Source organism: Argopecten irradians, chromosome 13 (assembly GCF_041381155.1).
Source record: "Argopecten irradians isolate NY chromosome 13, Ai_NY, whole genome shotgun sequence".
Taxonomy (NCBI): Eukaryota; Metazoa; Mollusca; class Bivalvia; order Pectinida; family Pectinidae; genus Argopecten; species Argopecten irradians.
Genome location: NC_091146.1, coordinates 17,369,895 through 17,392,741, shown reverse-complemented (window position 1 = coordinate 17,392,741; position 22,847 = coordinate 17,369,895). Strand labels below are relative to the sequence as shown.

General features: G+C 37.9%; 1 protein-coding gene across 2 annotated transcripts in view; it reads right to left on the bottom strand.

The window, feature by feature from the left end:
* Window positions 1–22,199, bottom strand: part of LOC138306687 (beta-1,3-galactosyltransferase brn-like) — a 67,849-nt gene extending 45,650 nt beyond the window's left edge. The window contains exon 1 of one of the 2 annotated variants that reach the window (XM_069247136.1): window positions 22,068–22,199. The gene's annotated coding sequence lies outside the window, so the exon portion shown is untranslated. Of the gene's footprint in view, window positions 1–4,355; window positions 4,819–22,067 lie in introns of those variants that run through there. The other variant, XM_069247132.1, reaches the window with a different exon arrangement.
* Window positions 22,200–22,847: the final 648 nt, after the last annotated feature.

Sequence of the window (22,847 nt, the reverse complement as noted above, 5' to 3'; positions counted from 1 at the left end):
CCGAGAGGTTACTGTCTACATCACCACTGAAAGTTAATGTAAAGGATAACATCTGTAGCTTTATCATGATTTGAAAATATTGATTCCAATGTCCTTGAATGCAGAGGAATGAAAAAATATACCATTTAGTAGCTATTGCCAACCAAAATGCTTGCAAAAAATAATATAATATCGAATTGTAATGAATTTCACATTAACAATTAAGTCGTAGTAATGTTCGCGCATTTGTGAATCAATCTGTTATGGTATTAGCTGTAGGTAATATCTTCTTCTTTTTTTTACAATATACAGTATCACCGAGAGACAGCCAGCTTTACATAATGAAATCATTACCACGTGATAATTACATATATATATATATACGTGTTATTGTTATCCTTTTATTGTCATTTTCTTTTGTACTTACCAGGTCTTCACTTAGTCAGGCTGATGTATTCTGTCTTTGCATATTACAGAGTCAGCTCCCTTGCAGGTAGGAATCTAGTGTAACGTCATTATTTTGTACGTCGTTTACTCCATAAAGCGTGACGTTGCGCTCACAAACACATAACGCCACAATCAAAACCTACCCTCAAGGGCAGATAACTTTGTAATATCCAAATGCAGAATAGGTTTAAAAGCGATACTATCTTACTTGTCTTTCTATCAATTTTATTCACGGAAATTAACTTATTCGTAACTACAGCGATATTTTTGTCCCCACGAATAAGAACAACTGTATAGTATGTAGTCAGTACAACCCATTTCAAATGGCATACATTGCTAATTGTAACTAGTTTCTGTTTGTGACTAATGCATGCGCTGTCGGTTGTTTTAGTGTTACTTAGTAAAGGATCAGTAGGAATATTTCATTTGTAGACGAAAGGGTTTTCTAATCGACAATCAAGTACACATCATGATCTTTTATCCAGCAACATTGTAAACTGTGCTGTACAATAAGATATACCCAGAGACACCCGGTCGCAAACCGTAAACTATCGGGAAGAGTATAGATTCTGCAATAAGGAGATTACCATTACCATCAAATGTAGGTTTGACTAAATAGTTAATGAGTCTGGCATTCATCTCTACCATGAGCCTTCAGCCCGTTGACTACAGTAGAAAAGAGGTTAAAGATTCTGATAAAACTTACCAATAGCTCTCCAACGTTAAACAACAGATGCTCAGTGGCGAACGTGTCTAATATTATCTGCGATAAGCAATCATAAGTCTTGTTCACAGTGATACGTTTGAGTTAAATGTCCCCAACTGTATCGCTACAGCACCGCATGATCGCAATGGCATAGTGGTTAAGATGCTTAACATTAATATTGGTAGGTGCCTAATATTTACCACTAGACAACCATCGATGGTCGCAATGACAAAGTGGTTAAAGTGCCTATCATTTACCGCTTGTCCACTGCCTCACGGTCACCAAGTTTGAGCTAACCTGGTGTATTTCATTTTATCTTTATCGAATCGATCTTGTGCGGTGCTTATTTGATATCACCCATCCATCACGGAAGTGTCTAGAGCTCTTTTTATTAACCTAATCAGACCTTATCTTAACAATACATACATGTATTTAAAGGATGTCATGCTCTTACTGAACTGGTAGCTTTGCGTCGTGTTCTATAGAAATGTTAATTATAATGAAATAGCAGTAACGTATACAGTGGAGACCAACCTAATAATAAAAAATGCATTGTAACCAGATAGAGGTTCTAAGTCACTTATTAATACCAGGTATCTCAGTACCTCATTAATCCTGCTACAAAACCAGAATTATAAACCCTGTTGTCGTTCATTAATGGCAGAAATATTGAAGCTTTTGTATGTCCAAACAGACAATAAAAGATAGGTATCATTTCCATATCTTCAGAAGTCAATATCGTATTCTCACGATTCATAAACGATATATAACTAGTTGTCGTGTATTTCGCGAGCATCTATTTCATTTTGATCATCATGAATGAATTATGTGATACAGATTGCTGATATTGGCAAAATATTGGCAAGCTTGCTTTTTCGAAGCTACATCTACGAAAATATAGTGATGGTTCTCAGTGCCCAGGTAGGAAATGCCTGAAGCTACTATTGGTGCTTATGAAAATAATTAAAGTATTTAGCTCATCGGTGGCGAAAAACTGGAATCTTTTAGGCTTGCTTTAATGATCAGTAAGCAGTTTTGATAATTTTTTCGTGAATTTACGGTTCATTCTAAGTATGGTTTAAACCTAGGGTTTCGTTAAGATGAGATTATAATGAGGCGTTGTATAGTTAAGACATTCAACCCAACAATTACACCATTGTAAATGTTTATCCAGCTGTGCGTAACTACAACAAATATACGACATTTGTCCTCAATCCACGGAATGCAAAGCCTGAATTATTTATTCGAATATTTGTGTACGTTGAGGTTTGAGTTGTCCATCAGAGCCATTTACCTATTGTACATGATCCGTACCAAATCTCCCTATCTGCATGCAATAGGCATATCACTGGCTAAATTATAAGACCGTTATTTACATACGTCATAGCGTGGCTTTGTGTTGTAAAACACGAACGAACAATACTTTTTTGAAAAGTCAAAATAAAAGCATACAAAATATATTAATTATGTAGTGTATCTCCATTATTATATTCTGCAAATATGTGGCAAAATGAGTTTCATTGTTGCCTAATTGAGTCGTTTTAATGAATTGCATTAAAGATGTCAAATCATACAATGGATTTTATTTATTTTTTACGGAACGATAATAGATATTAAGACATTGAAAAATGATCTCATATCAACTAAATCTTTATCTACAACGTCTACTCTTAAAGCCAATATATATGGAAAGATAATGAAACTTCAGTGCCGAGAACAAAGATCAAACTGCTTTCATTCAAATGAAAGAGTTGACAGTTTCATGTGAGTAAGATATTAGTATTGTCACCATACATGGCTAGGATATACAGGAGAACTGTTACCCACTTATTTGTGATTTTTATCGGAGTAATTTACCTTAATTTTTACGTAAAGCTGCATAAAGCTATAATACTTACTAATGAGAAATGTCACATACAATATGTTTGTCTCTATACTAGACAAGTACCTGGATTTCTATAAAGTCTTGGTCCAACTCATTTTTGTTCGATAAGTCAGCTTTAAAGAAAATAGGTTTAGCAGCACCGACAGCTGTATTTGCTCAAATTACACAAATATCCTCATGTACAAATAGCTATTTATAGATAGCTTAGCTACTAGTACCTGGGATTGTTATTCAAATAAAACTAAAATACAAAGAATGCGACAAGCTGTTGTTAGTATTTCTAAAAATGCAAACGATCCATTTTACATATTAAACTTTCCAATGCTCACAATACGTTTTCCACAATAGAAATCAATGTTAGACAAGTGTGATTTCTTAGTTTCTAAACATCTTCCACCCACCATACCTCCGTATGAACGTGCAAAAATGACTTAACTCATATTTATTTCCCCACTTTCGCAACCAATTATAGATTATAGTCCTCTCGTCTCCTATCGCTCTTTCTGTCTTTGTATTGAGCTGCAAATTTAACAACTGTGTGTTCAACTCGACACCGTCTAGATCTGTGGCAGACACTGCCCTTTTTTGCATGTCCATCTTCTGCCCCCAGCCCTGCCTTCTTATTGTACCGACTCTATCCTCTTCTACACTTGACAAGAACTTTTTTGTAAACCCGACCTCGGCTTCTTAATAACACGTTCCTCCCACATTTTCTAATGAATTTACCTTCCTCGTCTTATCAATTACCCACAAAAGCCTAACATATTCTCTCAGCCCAAATAAGATATGCCAAAAACGTGATGTGGGTTGAATGCGGGCAGCACTGATGTAACATTAGCTCTATGAAGCTAACTTCTGTAATGTGATATCAACTCCTTACAAATTCGGTTGAGCATCGCTGAATCTCGTGTCCCAGGATACCCGGGAGATGCCTGGCTATCGAAATTCTTGCATGTCATTTCCTTCTATACGATATGCGTGACTGAACATCATATATTCAAGGAGTGATGAACCCTAGATTAAGGCAATAAAACAATGCCGGGTCACCCTCGGAATATCTATCCACAGCGAGGTGCTAAATTTACATGGGTTGTGTTGGAAAAGGGAGTCGTGAATCCACGTTAAAACAAAACGATATACTACGCATAAACACTACTGGCATTTTTTGTATCTCATACGTCACAATTAAAACAAGACAGGAAACAAGCCAGAATAAATAAACGATTACTGAAACGAATGTTTAAATAGGGAAATCTATCACTCGATCAAGTATTGAAATTAATATCAATTCCAGTTTGTGTGTGATGCTATGATAAAGATATAAACAGTTTACTGTACCTTTATAGTTCGATCAGTTGTACTCGTCCACTCCTATGGGCGTAGCACATTTACACATCAAAGTAAAATACATCCACAATGTACCGAATTATCCCCGACACTCAATGTGAATGCCATACTATTATCCTAAATGTCACATTCCTAAAACAAACACTTGATTTAAATTCTATCACTTCGTACAGGTACGAAATCTTCCTATTAAATGATCGTAAACTTGTTCATTCAATTCTTGTATTGTTATCTAAATATAGCTCGCCTACCTGCCGGTATAGACTCCCGTATGTATATATACATACGGTTACACGTCACTGCAATGTCCATACGTAGAGACTAGCCACTATCTATGGCCACGTGTGTATTGATGCCTATACCTGATATCAATGTAAAATTTACAGGTCTCTGCACATATTTTGGAAATATGTTTTTTCACAATATCACGTCGACCACCTAATTCAAAACACTTGAAACACGTCACGGGTCCTGATGAATCAGAATAATTTATAAACAGCTGACCAGGCAACTGACAGACCGCTGTCTGGGCGTCCGAACAGCTGGTCAAAAATGACCCGTGATATTGCCCAGGCAGTAGATGGACAACATAAAGTGATTAAATATTCAATAACGTAATCGATAACTTAGAGAGCTACAGCGGAGTACAGAGAGCAGGTAGAATAGCACAAACCCGTCATCACTGCCTATCGATTGGGTAATAGGTGGATGTCAAAATATTACTTGCATGTAATATGTATACATTCGCACATAAACCTGGTTTTCTGCGGTAAGCGGAACTATGAATACCTTTTTTACATACGTATATATATGTGTTTATGAATAATTTTTTGTTATTGATTATTTTGCAATTTATTTGAGTTATTTCGCTGTCTTCGATTTCTGTTATTTATAGGTCTATGCTATCTTATTTCGGTATTCTTAATAAATAAATACATGTCTATGGGGAAACCTATCTGATTTTTTTTGATTTTTTTTTCTCTCGGTGTACTAAAATACATAAATACATATTTATGGGGATACCTATTATGTTTTTTATTTTTTTTATTTCGGTGTACTTAAATACATAAATACGTGTATACGTGTATATGGGGATACCTATCTGAAAATACGTTTTTTGTTGTTTTTTGTGTGTTTTTTTATTATTATTATTATTTATTAAATGAATTACATAGGGGTACCTTTCTGAAAAAATGCTGGTTTTTTTTGTGAGGGGAAGGGGTAGCATTTTAACACATTCCATTTGTGGCGGATATTAACATTGATATAACGGAGAACTTGGATATTTGTTACATAAGAGGACCTCATTTTGTTATCTAAGGTATCGATTTCCGTTATCTTGTGAAGCTTTTCAGAAGTGTCCTCTTATTTTAGGCGAAGAACAAAAACATGTCAATTCGTCCGGTGCATGGGAAGAACTAGCGAAAAGGTTATTTTTATTTAAACAGATTAAAAGTTTGTTTACCTTTCACCGATATTATAAACAATTAATAACACTGTCACTGACATCATACCAGTAAATGGCAACCATGAGGTTCTATTTATTGACGAACAGTCACACCAATGTCCCAATATACACATTCTTAATGGCGATAGCATTAACGATGTATAATAAACAAACAGTGTGTCAGATAGCATTTCTTCAATATATACACCTTTATAGTATTCATTTTATAGATAAATTTCCGCAGTTACGATTCTTAGAAACACGACCATGACTATCCGACTAAATATTGTAAGTACATATTAGATTGTTGAAACTCCCCTCTAAACAAATGTAAAATTGGCACAAAAAAAGAGTTATTTCTCTGAAAACCAATCATTTTGGCTTTTCATACTAGCTCGGAAAGAATTATTTTGAAACTAGAACTACCAGTAAAATTCTGCAATATTTCTGACTTATTATTGTTTTAAATGTTTTTCATTCATATACATTAATTTGCAAATAGCAAACTAGCTGATCATATAATACTCAAATAATTCACCTCTGCGCCTCACATGCCGTTGGTATTGATAGAGTATGTCTTTCTTTATGACGAATTCGAATTCTGTGGCCAGGATACGCCGATATTTTCAAAACCTGACTTGTGTATCAGTTTCAACTCCTCTGCTATAAGTTTGTATGTGATCAGGCAAATGTTAGTGTTGTAATTCGATCATACGTGTGTTACAGTGAGATAGCACTATAAACATAATGCGATTACAAAGTGATATGATAAGTACATCTAATATCACCAGAACACCATACTGTCACTTGAACAAATCGTACCTATAACCATATATTATTCTGGTCAAGCAAATAATTTATGATCAGCATCAGCAATATTTAAGGGGGAAGTAATGTACATATGTAATCCTATAAGACTCTTTCATATGTGGATATGAAGGATAGGGATATTCTACCCGAGGGTCACAAAATGTATAGTAAAACCCGAGGCTTGCCGAGGGTTTTGCAACATTTTGTGATCCGACTCGGGTCACAAAATGTATAGTAAAACCCGAGGCTTGCCGAGGGTTTTGCAACATTTTGTGATCCGAGGGTAGAATATCCCTATCCTTCATATCCACTTATGAAAGAGTATTTTTCTTTCATACCTCGAAGTTTTATTGCAATTTTTCAACTATAATATCCCGCCAATTTGAAATAAATTCGGAGAAATCCACGACTGGAAGTCAATTTTCCTTACGTGAAAAATTACGTGATATTTCCAGCACAAATTCCGTTGTTTGCATCTTTTATAGTAAAACCAGTCATATTTGTGAAAAAAATGTTAAAATTTTACCGATGAAATAGATATTTTGTTGACGCCGTGACGTCACGAGGCTTTATTGCATGGGTAGCCATGCAATACAGCCTCAGGCGACATGAGTGTATTGCCCTGGACCAGCCAATATTACACGTGTAGGTATGAAAGAAATGAGTATAATGCATGCATCTGTTCAGTAGAATATATTGTAAGTAAAAAGTAATAAAATAATTTTTATTTGAAGTGCGACATACAGGTGGTAAAAGCATGCCACTGTCTGCGAAATACACTTCATTATAATAAACGCAACACTTGATTTTTTTATCTATGCTGTCTTTGCATATCACAGAGTTATCTGCCCTTGCGGGTAGGTGTTGATTGTGACGTCATATGTTTTCGAGCGTAACGTCATACTTTTCGGAGAAAACAGCGTGATTTGCGCTCACAAAATAATAACGTAACAATTGATACCTACCCGCATGGGAGCTAACTCTGTAATATGCAAAGACGGAATAAGCGACCAGTAAAGATACCTAAAATTTCCCTTTTAAATGTCATATTCCCTGAGCCTTCCACGATAAATATTCAAATATCGTATCATATAGCTACTCTGTCATGGCTGTATGTTGACTAGTAATTAAAATAAATGTGGAAGGAACGAAAAAGTAGATCAAAAATATAATATTTCTCTTATTAGATGAATACATTAACAGGCAAGGATCGGTTGACTAAGTATACAATAAGTAGCATTATTACACCCCGTAATTTATTTTCGTCACATTCTAGTATCAGCATATGATTTGTTCAAATAAAAATAAGCCACGACGATCTTGCAGTCGGATTAGATAACACGTTTGAAGAATTACGAAAAAAACCAACATCAAGAACCAATTGATAGGGAGTTTTTAATCTTTTACTTATGTAGGCTGATGTTCCATATCTATATATATTACTTTGCACAAATGAAATTTGGACAATTTGGTCTTGCAGTCGTTTTAAATTATTCATGTAGAAACACAACTAAAACTATTCCCATCAGTGTATGTGTTGGTGTGTGTGTGTTGGCGGGGGTATTATTTTTTTACTAAAGCTTGAGGATATGCTAACTCCATACATTTACTTACAGATGTTATGAATAGAGACAATTACATGTGCATGATCGGTGTCACTTAAATGTTAAATTTCAAGTTTCAAAAGAGGCCTCTGACGGATTCAATTAAGTAAAATATCAAAGGATATCCAGTATCAATTAAACATGCGGTTTACTTTTTTTAACTTCGATGAATACAAAGACGTTTGGCACGCGTTAAGAATTAAGATCAGAGACTAACCATTAAGTATTTTGTATGTTGTCTCGTTGCTACAACAAATCATATTTCAACCATATATTTTCGTTGTAACTGATACTGTTATCACATATAACCATTAGCAACTTTTATATGCATTCACATTAAAAAATGCCAGTTGAAAGCTGACTCTAAATATTGCAGCTCGTCTTTTCTCAATAAGTTTTTTTTTTTTTTTTTTTTTTTTTTTTGTTATCGATCGACTCAAGTTAAATACAGAGATTATACAATCTGGATTTGACATTTCTATTTGTTTGGAAGTAGGGCACTTAGTACTAATTCTCCTTGAGGGCATTATCACAGGGGAACCGGTTTATAGTAACTGCTGCAGTTACACAGATCCAACATGGCGACGGTGGCGTGCAAATATACGAGAAGACTAAAGTTACTTTATTCCAGTTCCCTCATTGTGATAATGATCTCAATAAGATGTGTTGTAACGCGAGAGAGACTCTGTCTGCACAGTCCTCACAAATACATTGACAATACAAGGGTTTATTGTGACAACATATCAGCAGCTGTTTATTTATTGTGAAAGCATACCGCTTTATTTATTGTTAAGATATCATTTTTTATGGACTGATCTTCATTTTGACAGTGTATATTCAATAGCGCTCCCTAGAATATGCCCGTTGGCAATTGAGTTCATACCACCGTATAACTATATATTTATGGTAACTACGGACGCCGTAGTTGCTATGCTAAATAGACTTCGTGTATTCCAATGTATTCGTAATCAGATTTACAGAGGTGAAGAAGAAAAAGTTGTAAATATAAAGTTTTATTATTTCATATGGTTTAAGATGATCCACCGCCGACAGAGCATAAATGATATTCATCATTTGAACAATAATTTGTGTTTAATTGTGTATGTATATGTCTAATTAACACAAAAATAAAACAAATGATTTATTTCGCCTTCGTGCATGCGCAATCAGTACTTCATTCCATATAGGATATAGTGCCATGGAATTTTTTTGGGATGCAATTAATTATTTTTCATATTTTTAACTTGAAGTCAAATTAAAAGCTCAAACTTTTCAGTAGTGGTAACGGTGTAAAGTAAGTAACTTTTGTAAATGAAGAAAAATACTTAATCGTCTGCTCCTGTTTTGATAGTGAAAAAATACCATTTGTTAGCGGTGGAGCATCTTTAAATACTAGTAAAACGTACCATTGACTCCGTACTAACACACTCACACACTTTGCTATCGTAAGATGATAACCAGACTGGCTAGTGTAATAAATTCTGCAAAATTAGCCTCGTTTGCTGCCAGTAGGATGGTACTTGACAACCAAAACAAACCCAAACTACTGCATTGTATGGAGACAAACAAACCACAATTACGCTATCATACAGAATGCCAGTATGTTATCAAAGAAATGTTTCATTATTTCAGATTAACTTAAAATGAAACCATGACCAAAGTTTAACTACGTATTAAGTCAAGTTGACGTAAGTGTCAATAGCAAATCCATGCTTTTATATAAAAAGTTGTTTATATTTATCCAACCGAACTTAAAATTCTGTTCGAGATGTTTCTGTACAGAATTAAGATTTTACAAATGCAACTGGGATATTTTTATGTATTTGAAATGGGATCCAGACAGGTTTTTTTTAACTATTACATGATTTTTCAGTGCAGTCTTTACGCAAGGGATTCAAGTCATTGTCCTTTTTGATGTCTATGCTTTCAAATGTTTTAATCATAAGCATTTGACTTTTACCGACTTGAATATAAATACATGTATTACAAGATTTGTGTTTTGAAGGTAAGGACAGTTAAATAATAAAATCTAATTCATATGAATATCACGGATTTCGTTGCTACAACAAACCACTGACTTCTTTCTATCATATTATCATTTCATTCTATCGACTTAATGAAATGGATAATTCTTTAATTCTACGAAACTCCAATAGACTTACTTATTGAAAAATCGTACAAACATGATATAATCCCACCAAAGAACGCAAATACATATGTTCCCAAACACTGACAGAATACAGGGCTGTCTAGGGACGTCAGTTCCACCTCCCATACACTGACAGAATACAGGGCTGTCTAGGGACGAGTTCCACCTCCCAAACACTGACAAAATACAAAGCTGTCTATAGATGAGTTCGATCTCCCAAACACTGACAAAATACAGGGCTGTCTAGAGACGAGTTCCACCTCCCAAACACTGACAGAATACAGGGCCGTCTATAGACGAGTTCCACCTTCCAAAACCCTGACAGAATACAGGGCCGTCTATAGACGAGTTCCACCTTCCAAAACACTGACAGAATACAGGGCCGTCTATAGACGAGTTCCACCTTCCAAAACCCTGACAGAATACAGGGCCGTCTATAGACGAGTTCCACCTTCCAAAACCCTGACAGAATACAGGGGTGTCTATAGACGAGTTCCACCTTCCAAAACCCTGACAGAATACAGGGGTGTCTAGGGACGAGTTCCACCTCCTAAACACTGACAAAATACAGGGCTGTCTAGAGACGAGTTTCACCTCCTTAACACTGACAGAATACAGGGCTGTCTAGAGACGAGTTCCACCTCCCAAACATGACAGAATACAGGGCTGTCTAGAGACGAGTTCCACCTCCCAAACACTGACAGAATACAGGGCTGTCTAGAGACGAGTTCCACCTCCCAAACACTGACAGAATACAGGGCCGTCTATAGACGAGTTCCACCTCCCAAACACTGACAGAATACAGGGCTGTCTAGGGACGAGTTCCATCTCCCAAACACTGACAGAATACAGGGGTTTCTAGAGACGAGTTCCACCTCCCAAACACTGACAGAATACAGGGCTGTCTAGGGACGAGTTCCACCTCCCAAACACTGACAGAATACAGGGCTGTCTAGAGACGAGTTCCACCTCCCAAACACTGACAGAATACAGGGCTGTCTAGGGATGAGTTCCACCTCCCAAACACTGACAGAATACAGGGCTGTCTAGAGACGAGTTCCATCTCCCAAACACTGACAGAATACGGGGCTGTCTAGGGACGAGTTCCACCTCCCAAACACTGACAGAATACAGGGGTGTCTATAGACGAGTTCGATCTCCCAAACATGACAGAATACAGGGCTGTCTAGGGACGAGTTCCACCTTCCAAAACCCTGACAGAATACAGGGGTGTCTAGGGACGAGTTCCACCTCTCAAACACTGACAGAATACAGGGGTTTCTAGAGACGAGTTCCACCTCCCAAACAATGACAGAATACAGGGCTGTCTATAGACGAGTTCGATCTCCTAAACACTGACAAAATACCGGGCTGTCTAGAGACGAGTTCCACCTCCCAAACACTGACAGAATACAGGGCTGTCTAGAGACGAGTTCCACCTCCCAAACACTGACAGAATACAGGGCTGTCTAGAGACATCAGTTCCACCTCCAAAACACTGACAGAATACAGGGGTTTCTAGAGACATCAGTTCCACCTCCAAAACACTGACAGAATACAGGGCTGTCTAGAGACATCAGTTCCACCTCCAAAACACTGACAGAATACAGGGCAGTCTATAGACGAGTTTCACCTCCCAAACATGACAGAATACAGGGCTGTCTAGAGACGAGTTCCACCTCCTTAACACTGACAGAATACAGGGCTGTCTAGAGACGAGTTCCACCTCCCAAACACTGACAGAATACAGGGCTGTCTAGAGACGAGTTCCACCTCCCAAACACTGACAGAATACAGGGCTGTCTAGAGACGAGTTCCACCTCCTTAACACTGACAGAATACAGGGCTGTCTAGAGACGAGTTCCACCTCCCAAACACTGACAGAATACAGGGCTGTCTAGAGACGAGTTCCACCTCCCAAACACTGACAGAATACAGGGCTGTCTAGAGACGAGTTCCATCTCCCAAACACTGACAGAATACAGGGCTGTCTAGAGACGAGTTCGATCTCCCAAACACTGACAAAATACAGGGCTGTCTAGAGACGAGTTCCACCTCCCAAACACTGACAGAATACAGGGCTGTCTAGAGACGAGTTCCACCTCCCAAAACACTGACAGAATACAGGGCTGTCTAGAGACGAGTTTCACCTCCTTAACACTGACAGAATACAGGGCTGTCTAGAGACGAGTTCCACCTCCCAAACACTGACAGAATACAGGGCTGTCTAGAGACGAGTTTCACCTCCCAAACATGACAGAATACAGGGCTGTCTAGGGACGTCAGTTCCACCTTCCATACACTTACAGAATACAGGGCTGTCTAGAGACGAGTTCCACCTCCCAAACACTGACAGAATACAGGGCTGTCTAGAGACGAGTTCCACCTCCCAAACACTGACAGAATACAGGGCTGTCTAGGGACGAGTTCCACCTCCCAAACACTGACAGAATACAGGGCTGTCTAGGGACGAGTTCCACCTCCCAAACACTGACAGAATACAGGGCTGTCTAGAGACGAGTTCCACCTCCCAAACACTGACAGAATACAGGGCTGTCTAGGGACGAGTTCCACCTCCCAAACACTGACAGAATACAGGGCTGTCTAGAGACGAGTTCCACCTCCCAAACACTGACAGAATACAGGGCTGTCTAGAGACGAGTTCCACCTCCCAAACACTGACAGAATACAGGGCTGTCTAGGGACGAGTTCCACCTCCCAAACACTGACAGAATACAGGGAAACACTGACAGAATACAGGGCTGTCTAGAGACGAGTTCCACCTCCCAAACACTGACAGAATACAGGGCTGTCTATAGACGAGTTCGATCTCCCAAACACTGACAGAATACAGGGCTGTCTAGAGACGAGTTCCACCTCCCAAACACTGACAGAATACAGGGCTGTCTATAGACGAGTTCCACCTCCCAAACACTGACAGAATACAGGGCTGTCTATAGACGAGTTCCACCTCCCAAAACACTGACAGAATACAGGGGTGTCTAGAGACTAGTTCCACCTCCAAAACACTGACAGAATACAGGGCTGTCTAGAGACATCAGTTCCACCTCCAAAACACTGACAGAATACAGGGCAGTCTATAGACGAGTTCCACCTCCCAAACATGACAGAATACAGGGCTGTCTAGGGACGTCAGTTCCACCTTCCAAAACACTGACAGAATACAGGGCTGTCTAGAGACGAGTTTCACCTCCCAAACACTGACAGAATACAGGGCTGTCTAGAGACGAGTTCCACCTCCCAAACACTGACAGAATACAGGGCTGTCTAGAGACGAGTTCCACCTCCCAAACACTGACAGAATACAGGGCTGTCTAGAGACGAGTTCAATATCCCAAACACTGACAGAATACAGGGCTGTCTAGGGACGAGTTCCACCTCCCAAACACTGACAAAATACAAAGCTGTCTATAGACGAGTTCGATCTCCCAAACACTGACAGAATACAGGGGTGTCTAGAGACGAGTTCCACCTCCCAAACACTGACAGAATACAGGGCTGTCTAGGGACGAGTTCCACCTCCCAAACACTGACAGAATACAGGGCTGTCTAGAGACGAGTTCCATCTCCCAAACACTGACAGAATACAGGGCTGTCTAGGGATGAGTTCCACCTCCCAAACACTGACAGAATACAGGGCTATCTAGGGATGAGTTCCACCTCCCAAACACTGACAAAATACCGGGCTGTCTAGAGACGAGTTCCACCTCCCAAACACTGACAGAATACAGGGCAGTCTATAGACGAGTTCCACCTCCCAAACACTGACAAAATACAAAGCTGTCTATAGATGAGTTCCACCTCCAAAACAATGACAGAATACAGGGCCGTCTATAGACGAGTTCGATCTCCCAAACACTGACAGAATACAGGGCTGTCTAGAGACGAGTTCCACCTCCCAAACACTGACAGAATACAGGGCCGTCTATAGACGAGTTCCACCTTCCAAAACCCTGACAGAATACAGGGCCGTCTATAGACGAGTTCCACCTTCCAAAACCCTGACAGAATACAGGGCCGTCTATAGACGAGTTCCACCTTCCAAAACCCTGACAGAATACAGGGGTGTCTATAGACGAGTTCCACCTCCCAAACACTGACAGAATACAGGGCTGTCTAGGGACGAGTTCCACCTCCCAAACACTGACAGAATACAGGGCTGTCTAGAGACGAGTTCCACCTCCCAAACACTGACAGAATACAGGGCTGTCTAGGGACGAGTTCCACCTCCCAAACACTGACAAAATACAAAGCTGTCTATAGACGAGTTCCACCTCCCAAACACTGACAGAATACAGGGGTGTCTAGAGACGAGTTCCACCTTCCAAACACTGACAGAATACAGGGGTGTCTAGGGCGAGTTCCATCTCCCAAACACTTACAGAATACCGGGCTGTCTAAAGACAAGTTCCACCTCCCAAACACTGACAGAATACAGGGGTGTCTTAAACTAACACAATATCTTATTACCCGTCATTATCTTTACTTCTCGTTATGACATAAGCACCATTTGCAGCAGCTTGATTGAGCACGATTCCTTTGCCGATTAATTAATCGAGCATATTACATTATTTCCTTGACAAAATCCAACATATAACCATTATAGAGTTGTTGTTTTTTAATTATTTAATCCGTTGTTTAATCAACTTTTTAAAAGATTTAGGTGACGTTTTTCTGACGATAGTAATTGGTTTTGAAAGGTACAAACAACATGAGAGTTCTCACTAATAATTTGGTTATGATGGGGAAATGTGTGTGGAGAATGCGTGTGTGTTTTGGGACACTGCGGTATGTTCGAGTTGTGTCTCTTTTAGAAAGTGAAAACTCTCCTCGTTTTTAGTGCTACCTCACTGAATCATACTATCAGAAACAACGAGCAACACACATCCCCCAACGGTCACATTATGACAGTGGGAAAACCAATCGTCCCTCTCCCGTAACATTAAGCAACAACAGAAAAATGTTCATCTATGTATCACGTCCATAGCACGGGACCCATAGCTTTATTCACAAGAGCTAACGTCTGGTCTAGAAGTTAGGAGATGGTAAAGGATGCATTGTAACAACTGTGATTAACGATAAGCACAGCGGGCGAAACAGGGTAGTCCTACACACCTCTAACACGGACAACTTTCTATTATACAGACTTACATGACTAGAGTAAGTTCTTTGATATAATCTTGATACTAATTGTTAAACATATGTTCCGTATGACAGAGTTACCTCCCTTGTGGGTAGGTATCAATGGTTACGTCATTATTTTATGAGCGCGATTTACGCCGTTTTCTCTGTTTAAGTAAGACGTTACATTCCGAAACACATGACGTCACAATCAATACCTACCCGCAATGGGAGATAACTCTGTAATATGCAAATACGGAATCCCAACTAAGTGTGCCACGTTATTTTCCCGATCAATTCGCGAAGCATTTGAATTCTCGTTTGAGCTTGCTCGCGCGAGCAAAATTACGCGAAAAGAAACATTGTAATTGGTCTATATATGAAAGTGGGTGTCCTCGTTTTGGGTAGACTCCGTCGAAAAAAATGTCGTTCTGATGCCATGAACGGATAACATTTGAAACAAGCTTGAACAGAGAGGTGCTGATTTTTACAAATGTTTATCGATACTGAAGTGTGTGTAGTTCACATTGATTCAGGGTATATACCTACAAATGTTTGTCGATACTGAGATGTGTGTAAATCACATTGATTCATGGTATATATATATATACCTACGCTTTACATCGATTTATGGTATTTTAGCATTGGTATGATAAATTCCGCGAACGTTAAAAGATCTGATAAGACTGGAGTGCCATTACATCACGAGCAATAGTTATTGAAGTATCAGCATTAAAACACGTCTTGTATACCTATCACGTGTAATTGTTGTATTTCTACATTTTCAAATGTGGAGACACCCAAATTAGCAGCCAGCTACACATGAAGTAACTATTACACCATGAAAATCACACACATTTTCTGTATTTTTTTATCGTAATATAAAGAAGAGAATTGAACAAGAGTTGCATCAACTTAATTCATGCTTTCCATTATATAAAGATATAACATAAAACGATACAACATTGTATGAGAATACAAATATGGTACAAATTTTGGCGTTGAAGAGAAAGAAAAAAAGAAGCGACACGTCAATTAGAGCAGGTATGGCATGTACCAAATAATATGATAAAATATACCATAGAATGTACCGTACTATTTATATGAAATGTACCATCAATTACATACAGTTTACATATATTTCAGCTATCAAAGTGCAAATAGACCATTCTAAATGTTTTAAGGGTCGAGATGAAAACAATCGCTCAAAATGATACTCTACATTGTGTACAATATAAAAATCGACAACATAAATACACCATGTAGAATATGATTTTTACCGATTGTTGATCTGGGGCACACGTGTTTAACGCCTAAAATTGTCTAAAGACACTCTGGGGGTCCAAATATTCCAGCTTTTACAGAGTTAGCTCCCTTGCAGGTAGGTATCGATTGTTACGTCTTTATTTTGTGAGCGCAATTCACACAGTTTTCTCCGAAACGTATGACATTACGCTCGCAAACACATGACGACACAAGCAATATCTACACGCAAGGACAGATTAAGTACAGAATAAACTGTAACTAATATCCAGACCCCTGTGAGGAAGGCTACTTTAAACGTAAACATTTGAATATAGAATTTCTTATAACCAAAACTCCATAAGTTCACGTACTCTGATTCACGAAGAAGCCACGCCCACTGTTATTTAAATCCTACATGTATACGTCAATGACAACCTCAGATTATTTCTCAAGATCAAACTTACACATGCATCAGTGCTTGTTAATATTAAGGTGTCGAAGGTTAAATTTAAATGTTATCATTTTGGTAATTATAGACACAAGAAGATGGCCATCTTTATTAAACAATACGCTTTGTTTTGGTGTAATGACCCTTGTGCGAGTACTCTTTCTGTGCGGTACTCTAAGTTTCACAAAAAGGTATTCTTATTACTTTAATTGTTTCTTTAATTTTCTTACGACTTAAAGGCCCGGGCCAAGGCATGTTTCTAAATCTTACGATAAGATTGGATTATCTTTCCAATGTCAAGGTCGGTTTGATTCTGCGAGGCACTAAGCTATCTTTTTTCATCGTGAACATCAGAATAACAAACATGTAGCTTTTTTGCAAGTAATTTATTTTATTTTTTTTTTCTTTGTCATCTTACAGAACGTCTTACGAACCGTTTTAATGTCACTTACACGTAAGGCTTTAACTCATGTGAGTGAAAATCGTCAAGCCTTTCACGTGGCCGGCCGGGGGTCGATCCCCGTCACGGATGTGAAAAGGTTAGGGGTCACCTGACCGATCACGTGGGTTTTCTCCCGGCACTCCGGTTTCCTCCCACACTAAGATCCCTCGCGCGTTTACATGCGGGCCATCGAGAATGATTTACATAAGTTGAATAACTTGTTTCTCAATCGATGTAAAATAGATAAGTTTATATTTTTTTTTATAAATCGCCAAGAAACAAATACGGTATAAGGAAATATGCTTTTTTGTCCAATGACGTTACATCTGTACACCTTTTGGGAGACTGTGGTATGTATTCGTGTTGTGTCTCCCTGCGACAGTAATCTTCTTACTGTAGTGCTATCTCTCTGAAGCATATTGTTAAAAATATACTTTAGTTATAGAGTATATACATGCATATCCCATTATCTCACATTATTCTGACTTGAACAAGTGAGCAATATGCAGACACAAAAACTCAGTTGTTGCAGAGTGTGTACTGCACATGTAAATGTATGGCTTTAGTCTAGAAAAGCATGTAAAACCCAGGGTATTTCGAATGTGGATTAAGCAAGTGTAGAGAGAGATATGATATACATTATGATGTAATACTTTCAATTCAAACCAGACTTTTTATTGTACTTTTCAGGTCAGGTTGGTGAGAAAACATCCACAGTTCGTGAAACCCTGTCGCCAAACGCAATTGCCTCAAAATGTCTCGGCCAATGGGTGAAGGGATAGTAGTTATATTGAATCTATTTAATAGTTAAATGATATTATCCATTCAGACAAAAAGACATTACATACATACCAAATAGCGTTGTGACTCAATACAGATTTTATCATAGATATCTAAAGAGAACGGAAATCCCTGATAAGATATGTACATACACAATGTATGGCCGAGTATCGGAATTCCATGGGTGCGTTATTTGATTTTGATTTATGGATCTATTTCAATCACGATCTCTCTATCTCTATCTTGATTTGAGAAAAAAAAATCGAGTGTTTTTCACCCTTAGACTGCCTCAGGGCCGATTAGATTGTGCGGTACTATTGTTTCTATTGGTGATGGAATAACGTCATAAGGTGATATCCCGCGCTAACATCACTTCAAACAAGATACTAGTCCCACACAAACGTTATCGGGTATCGCGTGGTACGTGATTTTTTTCCATTTGACGTCACTTTTCCATTGTTAACGACGTCATCAATTTGTATTTGTGTTGTCCCGATCAATCGATTTAGTCTACGTCTAGTCGTTTCTACCCAGAAATCGATTAATCGTTTATGATCGATCACAATTTGTATAACTAACATTTACACAAACAAAAATCCCGTAAAATTCATGACATCAACCGGACAGTTCTATCTCGTTGAAAGCTAGACCTAAAGACTGAACAACGGCACTGATTAGCTGAATAGCTCAATACGACAACCAATCGGAATGGTCGTTGAAATTTGTCATGGAAACAAAATGTCGTTGTATGACACTAATTATAAACTGGCACTATTTTTGATAATTATGGGACTGCCTACTCCAAAGTCCGGAAGCAGTTCGGCTTTCGTCATTTGGAGGGCATTGAACCTTCTAAATTGGACATAACAAAGACATACTGTCGAGAAACCGAGCGCTCGTACAAATATAATGATTATTAATTATTTCTTTACACTTCATTTCCCCTCCCATCTGCATCTGCATCGCTTTCTCCCCCTCCTTCGCCTGTCTCTCTCTAAGTCTCACTCTCTTCTCTCTCGATTTCTTTCTCCCTCTTCCCTTTCTCTTTTTTTGTCATGGAATGTTTGTGTGTGTGAGAGTGTGTGCGTTATTCTAATGTATTGTCATGTATATATTGTATTGTCATATGTGTCGAGGAGAGCATCTAGTAGCCCTAGGGCTGTGTGCAATCCTCGTTAAAGAAATAAAGAATTAGAACAATATAATGATAAGAATTTCGAGGGTCACGGTGGGTGTTTCTCGCCGAGGAAGGTAGCACAACATTGGGCGATCCAGCGTTTTATTGGGAAACAATATCAATTAAATGTAGCACTTAGACAATAATACATCTTCATTTTCCTATGTGAAATGTGTGAAAGACGATCCCCGATCTAACATCATGATATATGGATTTTCCCAGAAACAAAAGTGAAAGTAGATTGGTAATTTCGAAGAAAAGTTAATAAAAATGAAAAACTTCAGCTTATGATCGATAATTAGAACTATAAATTATTAATTATAAATATGATATTAAATCTCTGGTATATTTAACTAAAATCTGTTTCATAACAACAGAGTTCCGATACCAGATAAGATGCATACGTTAAAACAAACAATATATTTAAACGAATGTGGTTTTTTCACCATTTTCAATCTCTATCTCATTTCCATATCTAATTTCTGTTTATGAAGAATTCGATTTTAGTTTTATCAGTAGTGAAAGAATTACGAGGCCAATAAACCACATGGAGACGAAAAGCGAAACCAAAACTCTTTAAACAACTGAACATATTGCCCAAACTAATATGACGTCATATTATTCGATTATTCATCTTCGCGAATCATCTATGGAACCTTTGAAAGTCAGGCTATAATATGTGAAACCGTGATTTTAATCATTTTTGAGGTAAAATAAATTTCGATAATTTTGATGGATCCACGAATTTAGCGAAATTTAAACTTCCGTACTACATAGTAACAACCACATGTATACATTACATTAGACTTGTGTTCAAGTTTTGCTATTAAAAACTTTCCACTGATATCATTTCGGTAACAAAGGAAACTTATCAAAAACACTGCATTACTTTCTTTTCTCAGTTACAGCTCCCTAAACTGTTTCACTGATCTCCATGTTCTAGCAATCAAATCTTAAATGTATATATCGACATATAATAGCATTACTAAATTGGTAGCATTTATTGTTGGAAAGAAATAAACAGTAGATAAATGATTTACGATATATTTAGTAAATCACTAGATATCATATTCACAGGTCACCTTAGTGGCCCCGTATGCATACCTAGCGGGGTTATTTTAGGTAAATGTTCAGTCCGCAAATCTTAACAATTAATAACCTCTATCTCACACTTTACATAAATTTAAACAAAATCTGTTTTCAGTAATCTGAAGTTGGTTCCAACCAAGTGTTGTTATTTGAAGGGTCAGTCATTTCCGCTGGCTATGCAGAGCGACAACGCGACACACTCAGGCAACACATTGGCGTACGATTTAGTCGCATTGTCGTTTTTTTCACATTGACGGGTTACTTTTGTCGCGTTTGGCAATGACCCACCAAAGTAGATAGTGACAAGAAATGATGAAGGTGAAACAGGGAACAAGGGAATTTGCAACTATTTATATATGTTTTATTATCGTTCAATTGCATGCGCGGAAAGCATACATCTATGAATATTAACAACTTTTGGACATCGGTACGTTTGATGGCAGCACAGTCTCACTGCAAACACGTTATCCAATAAGATGAGATGATATATAATTATGTCAGCTTTCCATAGATCTATGGTATGTCGTCTGGAATGCTCGACGTGACTTTATTCAATATTTTAAATTAGCGCAAATACCGTCCTTCTTAAACTCTTGACGCCGACGTCGTGATGAGACGATATTTGTATGCAAAACTATATTGACGTCATAGATCAATGACGTCACAATAGTAGTTTTGAAATGCCAGCAGAAATCGTGGCAATACAGCAAATGGGTGAATTTCGCAGCGATGGGGTTAAGAAAATGTGAGTAAACACTCGAACAGGGGAGTGGGAAGCGGGGGAGCAATTAAGCGGGGAGAGCAATTGCTTCCCTCTCCATTTTAGAAAATATTCCGCTGCGCTGCACATTTCCTAGAACGATCAAGTAAGTGGCAAAACCTATAAAATTTATACACATCAACAAGACTGATTTTATCTTTTATCCTATACATCTTATACATTCATTTTCAAACGAATGAACGAACTCATCAGAAATATAACATTTTTATACATGTATCAATAAATACTAAGAAAGGTGAGATCTTGTATAATGTCTATGATTGCAATGGGCGCGGTTATATGTTGCCGCATTTTCATCGGTGTACTACGATGGGAGGCGCCCGTGAGAGAATGTATTGCGTAAACTGTAAAATAGTCGACAATTCAACCACCAATGTTCAATATTTATGATTAGACAGAGTGGCGCAGGAAGATGAAACTTAACGGGGAGGGACGGGGAAGGCAAGGGTCCTTGATGTTTTAGGCCTACAACATATGTACACAACTTCATTTTTCAAAGTTCACGAACAAGGATATTCCCTCGTTCTGAAACAAACACAACGCGTTTTATAGACTTTGTCATCTCTATATCACCTAAGTATTTACTTACCTTGCATATGCCTCTAATCTGGAAGTGTCCACCTTGAACCGCTTGTAATCATTCAAAAAGTCAAAATGATTCGAATGCGAAAGTTGACGTTCTAGGCCGGAAGAGAATAATCGAATAACATGACGTCATTTCCTTGCTTTGTGCCTTGCGTCATCAAACGGCGCTAAAATTTTGGAACACGATGAGTACTAAAATATCGTCGACTGATAAAAGAAAGAATCGCAATCAAGAAATAAGATTTTAAAAATAAATATAAATGATATATGAACAATGGGAAATTTACATTTTCAAACACAAAAATTTACGAAGGAAAAATTCACAAAAGGTCATGCATTTCTCGTAAGTTACTTTTCGATATGGCAATTCAACATGGGTTTCGTTTCGTTCCTATGAATGTCAAGTATACATGTAAAAACGAAGACCCTTCTCCGAATTTCGTTTTGACTTGACCTAATATATATGTATCTACTGCTTAAAAACAGAATAGATCACAATTGACGAATAGTTGTTACGTAACGCAATAACGGAAAGTAAATAGTATGGTGTTTGTTCTGGAGAAGATTCTCGTGTATAACTTGAGTCATGCAGAAGTTATTTATTCTGCTCGTCCGCCATTTATTTATTCAACCACTTTCGTAGTTATTTACATCACATTGACGTAATGTCATGAGGACATTTAATCTTATCAATAACTGCCATTTACGTTTTACTTTCATAAATATTTGAACACTATTATAGAAATGATATTGTTTTTTTATCTTATCAAGTTTTAGGCTTGAC